Genomic DNA, 6,074 nt, shown 5'->3' with positions numbered 1-6,074 from the left:
TGTTAATATATCTAGGAGAAGAACGATGGCCGTCTACAACAGCTGCCTTAGAATGACCAGAAAGGAAGCTAGAGATGAAGACACAGATAGGATAGAAACCGTAAGAGGGCAGTTTGAAAATTAAAGATTTATGCCAGACTCAATCAAAAGGCTTTGAGATGTCAAGTGCAATGGCAAAGCTTTCGCCAAAGTCCCGAAAGGAATATGATCAGTAGTCTGAAAGGTAGGTGAGGAGGGGTTTGAAAGCCTTGGCATGATGGGAGTAAAAGTGGTGGTATAGGCAAGACCTGGCTGCTCCCGTATCAACCAGCAGTCGAGCCTTCACCCCATTCAGCCTGGCCTTAATGTAGACTGAGGGCTGGTATTTGTGGGAGGTGGCCCCCGCCACCGTGGGGAGGTGCGAGGGAGGTCCTAAAAATCCAGTTGGGGTGAGGCGCCCTTCCCCTTGCCGCCTATTTTCGCCTCTTCAGCGTCGGGGGCCACAGTGGGAGGGGAAGGTTCGTCCGGTGGATCATCTTCGATAACCAACACCTTGCAGCGCCCTTGGTTTGCAGCCTTCTGCCGAGCGGCTTTTAACTGTTCTCAAATGTCATGTATGGGGCAGTGATTGATGGAGATGAGGTTGGATGTTTCCCTGGGAGTGGGTTGCTTTCGGGTGGGGACGGCTCGTGGTAGGGCTGACGGTTCCAGGGGTGGGGGGGTTGCAATGGGCGTCTGAGGCTTGTTAGGGGGCGACTTCTGGGTGGGGACTCCACTTACTGCCCCTATTTGTTGGGGAGTGGTGCACGTGGCGAGCACGTGCCTGGCCAACTGGATGTCCCTGTTCATGTCCCTAGTCAGGTCATAGATGATGAAATGTTCCCTGACCACGCTGGGGAATATTGGTAGCAGGGTATTAAACACATGTTGGTCCCGGGTTTGTAGATCCGCCTCCAGGTAGGCAGTGGCGACGAGATATTGTGTTTGAATGAGGGTGTTGTCTAAGTTCCCATCGTAGGTGAGTGCGTCCAACTGGGAGAATGCGACTACCTTCCCTAGTGAGGGTGTGACAGCTTGGGTCACGATTTGTTGGAAATGGTCTCACTTTAGTTCCGGGACTATTTTAGTGGCTATACCTGAGACAATCTTTTTGAGGTGGGGGAGCATGACTGTTATCTTTTCTCGATCATCCTCAAAACTTATGTCTAATGTAGCTTTGATCATAGACATATATGTGTGTATGTCGTATAGTTTGGAGTCGAACTTAGGAAGTTGTACATGCGGTTTGGCAGCCATGTCTGTGGATTTTTAGTTCTTTGCTGTTCTACCGCCAGGTCAAGAACCACCGCTAGCCACCAGTGTCATGCTGCGTGTGCTACGCCCTGACTCCTTGAGGGCAGACACGGTGCAACCTTGGGTTCTTTACTCCCGACCGGGTTGGTACTAGCAAGGAAGGAAAAACACAAACACCACTGGTAAAAGAAACATTTATATCTTATCAAAAAGACAAACACACGCGGTTCTATGAGCAGAACTAAGGAACTTGCGATGACTTAGAAATATATATGCAACAATCACTTTCCACCTAGTTCAGCAAGTTCTGGCTTATACTTGGGATTTCCTGAATTAAGAGTATATCCACACATTGCACAGGCAATATCACCACAATAGGTCAGGTATGTCATATTCCCATATACAGTATATCCATTCCATCAGGCACGTGACATATATGACGGCATATATTCAAGTCCTTAAGCCTAGGGATTCGTGTGAAGTAGACAAGGCCCTAGCTAATACAATAGTTACACGTCACATAGAATGAGGTCCTAACTAACCTTAGACTACTGATGCGTCACACAGGACGAGAGTATATGATGACTCATGCTCGATGGGGGGGAAAGGGGGGGAGGAGATTGGTGAGTCTAGAGTGGGGTTATTCATGTGGGGCCAGGGACTGGGGGCCTGGGGAAGGGAGAGAGAGAACACAATGGAAGGGATCGCACTGAGGTATACTGCCCGATAGGGGGGAAGTGACACTGTGGGGAGGGTTGTCACTGTTGGGGAACCGACCCCGGGGAAGGGGTGTCAAGCACTCCGTGTATGAGCTCACAGGTAGAGTCCACTGTGACACGCTGAAGGGAGATAACACCACGGTTGCCGGGAGGAGGGGGAGGTGTACGGGGGGATGAAACACTGGGGAAGGTTATATAGCACTGGGGAGGCACAACGTGAGTACGGGCAGGAGGCACAGAGGTTGGTTCGCTGGGGGAGGGATCTAATAACACTGGGGGAGCAGATGGTCACAGTGTCTGGTACTCACAGTTCGTGCGGAGGGGAAGACACGGCCCACGGGGCAGAGGGGCATACGCTGGGAGCTTCAGCTGGCAGCCGGGCATGGGAGGTGGGCTGCCCAGTGAGTCGTGTAGAGGATGGTGGTCTGTGTAGCCACCACTAGTCCAGGGGGGAGTGGGTGGGTGGTGTGTAAGGTTGCTCCCTAGTCGCAACGGCCCAGCTTGAGGTAGGGCTTTCCAGGCTAGGGCCGAAGAGGGCCAGGAGGTGTGCTGCTCGATGCCGGCCCTTAGTCGTCCTCGGGGTCCTGGTAGAGGACCTGGGGAGGCCCAGGCCTAGGGTCGGCCAGGAGGAGGGCGGGGCTGTCGTCTTGTCTGGCAGGGGTGGCCATCAGGGAGGAACTGCGGCCACCTGCACCGGAGGAGGGCTGACTGCCTCAGTGAGCATCTGGGGAGGCCCACTGTCTCCGGGAGCTGCAGTCTCAACTGGAGGAGGAGGCCGTCAGGGTTTGACTGCGGCCTCTCGTCCAGGTGCAGCCCATCAGCACACGGGGAGGGCAAGGCTGCAAGGACCGGACACCTGGCCACAGGGACATCTCGCCCAGTCCGGTCTCGGGTGAGGAGCCTGTAAGGGAGCAGATCTCACCTTCTCGGGTAGAGAGGGGGGGAGAGGGGCGCCTTACTCTGCCGCAGAGGTGGTGGGTGGCACTAGGGACATTCCCCTCTACAAGAGCCTGGGGACTGGCAGAGGGAGGGCAACCGAGGGCCAAGCCTCCTGCTTGGCGGGCCCATAGGGCCCTGCTGAAACTCCGGTCCGGGGTATGCAGGGGAGATCCAGGGGACTCTCCCTCCATCACGCTGCTCCGTTGGGCACTGCCTGGGCTCCTAGAGGAGGCAGGAGAATGGGAGGAGTCAGAGGAGACTCTCTGGGACACTGCCGACATGGGCAGCTGGGAGATAGCACCTGTTGGGCTCTCCTGGCCACAGCCACGGATCCAGCAGGGCTTGTGCTCCAGCCATAGGGCCTGGGACTCCTGCCCCTGTGTTGGTGGGAGGAGAGGGTCGGATGAACTCTCCCGGCTTTTACCACAGCTCTGATGGAGCGTGCCCTCCTTCCGTAGGGATTGGGATTCCTGTCCCGGCGCTGGTGGGAGGAAGATATCGGACAAACTCTCTTGGCTTTTGCCACAGCTCTGACGGAGCCTGCCCTCCTTCCGGTGGGGAAGGTTTTGGCCCAGGGATGGGGGGAGGAAGAGGTTGGATGAACTCTCTCGGCTTTTGCCACAGCTCCGACAGAGCATGCCCTCCTGCCATAGGGGGAGAGCAACCCTTGAGGCTCCTGAGTCCTCTATTAAATAGGAGGCCGATCCAGGGGACTCCGCATCTGAGGGTGTGCTTGGGAGCTTGTTAAGATGAGTCCCACCCTGATTCTGGTGAGCGTTTCCACTGCTGAAGAGTAGTGTCCTTTCCCTGCACACTGCCGGGTGGTCTGGCTGTGGAGAAGAGGGGCGCTGGGTCACAGGAGAGATATGTCGCTTTAGCCTGAACGGTGAACCAGGTAAGCCAGCCTCTCCACTGTCCCCTTGTGGGGTAGGTGTCACCCCCTCATACTGTCCTCCTGAGGTGGTGGTGTCAAGCTCACCCCGCCGCGCGGGTATTTCAATCAGCAACCTCTTGTATATTAATAATGAAAACAACTTTGGTATCAAAATTACATAAATAACACACAAGAGAATGCTATGGCGTAATAATCAATATACGTCATTTAGGAAGAGGTGCCATCAAGCCTCGTACGCCACAAAATACAACCCTAACTGCAGCTATTTTGCATTTTTTTTTTTTGTAACTTCTTCCTCAACGATTTATTTTGCATTTTAATCTTTCTTATCCTCATGCATGTTACTGAAATGATTTCGGTGCCAGAAATACATAAATTAACATAAAGAGCGTGTCAGAGGGTAATATGCATAATAAATCGGGAAGGAAAGGGCACTGTGCTGCCTACTCCTTCCTTAGCCTTTATCTTTCTTTTTCTCTGCCTGCCCTCCTCTCTTCCTATTTCTCCCATCTTGCTTTTCTTTCCATTACAGGTGGCTTTACATTGAGTGACAAGCCAAATGGTTTCCTGTAAGCCAAGAAACCATTTACAAAGCTGGGTGGTAACCATATAACCAAACCATACGTGCTCCCTACGTGTCAGCAAGTGGGTTGGTGGAGGGTTAGTGCCCCTCCCCGTAAAACAAATAACTCAAAGTCAACTGGCCACCCCTTACGGGATTGTGGCGTCTGGCAATAGATAGACAGATAGAGAGAAAGGGCACTACGAACATTCCTGTGCTAACCAGTAAACGGCCATTTGTCTCAGCGTACTCTATCCTGAACTTGCTTTTTCTTCCACCAGGGGGCCTTCCTCGTGTACGGAGTGTTTGGTGGCGGCAGTACTGACTAACATCTTCGAGCTCCTCTGGTCCACGTGCTACGAGCGGTATTCTCAGGGAGACGAGACTTTCTTTCTCGGGGCCAGACTAGCTCAGCGGTAGCGTTCATACTTCACAAGCAATGGGTTGGCAGTTCGAGCCTGCACCTGGTTAGCGAATTTCCCAGTCCTGCAGAGCTACTGTATGGTCCATTGTCTTCGTGTGGAGGATTCACCCTTTTCCAGCACCTCTTCCATGCCAGCTTAAGAGTACTGCAAGATACGTTTGTATTACTTTATATGTTATTTACGCAGTCTGTACCAGTATTATTAAGATTTAGATACCTCTGAAGAGAATAATCATACGAGTATGTAGTAATTACAGTTAATAGCCAGGAGATACAAGACAGCCTCCTAAACCTGCCAAAATACGACCCTAAATGGATTTGAAGACTTCGTATCAGCTCCTCCTTAGCGATATTCTGCACACCATAATCAGAACTCTCTAGCATATGACTATTGCAAATTATGTCGATATTAAACAGACTTAAATTCGAGAGCGTGTAAGATGTAATGTGCAAAATAATGCGCTGAACAAAGAGGTGGTACGAAGCCTCTTTTTTTTTTTTTTTTTTTTTTTTTGCACGTTACTAAGGCTAACTAGGTTGGAACTAATGTATCTCTTTATCTCTCTCTCTCTCTACTGTATATATATAGTATACACACACACACACACACACACACACACACAAGGAAATAAACCTAGATATACCATCACAAGTAGAACTCATTGCAGTAGAGATCGACACATCTGAAGGTAAAGTAATTGTAGCCAATTTGTATATGCCACCCAGATCAAACACATGGGAAAGAGACGAATATGAGGACCTGGCAGAGAGTACAATTCAGAGTATAAGATCCTTGCTACATAAAATGGAAGAGAAATCGGAAAGAATTATACTAACTGGGGATTTCAATACAAATATAAATTGGAATACTCTAGATATAAATAGCCAAGAAAGCTGTTGGGACCAAAAGCTCCTGGATCTCGTACAAGAGTTTTTCTTAACGCAACATGTGAGGGAAACCACTAGAAAAAGAGGACTTGATGTACCTTCAGTGCTAGATCTAATATTTACTAGGCAAGAAAATGACATTGACAGTTTAATATATCACCCTCCACTTGGCAAAAGCGATCATGCAGTACTAAATTATAACTTCAGGATAGCATATGACATAGTAAACAGCAATGACAGTTACAAAAAGAGACTAAACTATAAAAAGGGAAATTATCAAGACCTAAAGAAGTATTTCTTAGGAGTTGATTGGGAAAATGAGCTTAGAGGACAAGATTTAAATGCTGTATATAAAAAATTTTGTGAATTTTGTGA

This window comes from Coenobita brevimanus, chromosome 23 (assembly GCF_032717465.1).
Source record: "Coenobita brevimanus isolate Jiangsu-jjx chromosome 23, ASM3271746v2, whole genome shotgun sequence".
Taxonomy (NCBI): Eukaryota; Metazoa; Arthropoda; class Malacostraca; order Decapoda; family Coenobitidae; genus Coenobita; species Coenobita brevimanus.
Note: the sequence above shows the minus strand (reverse complement) of the source record.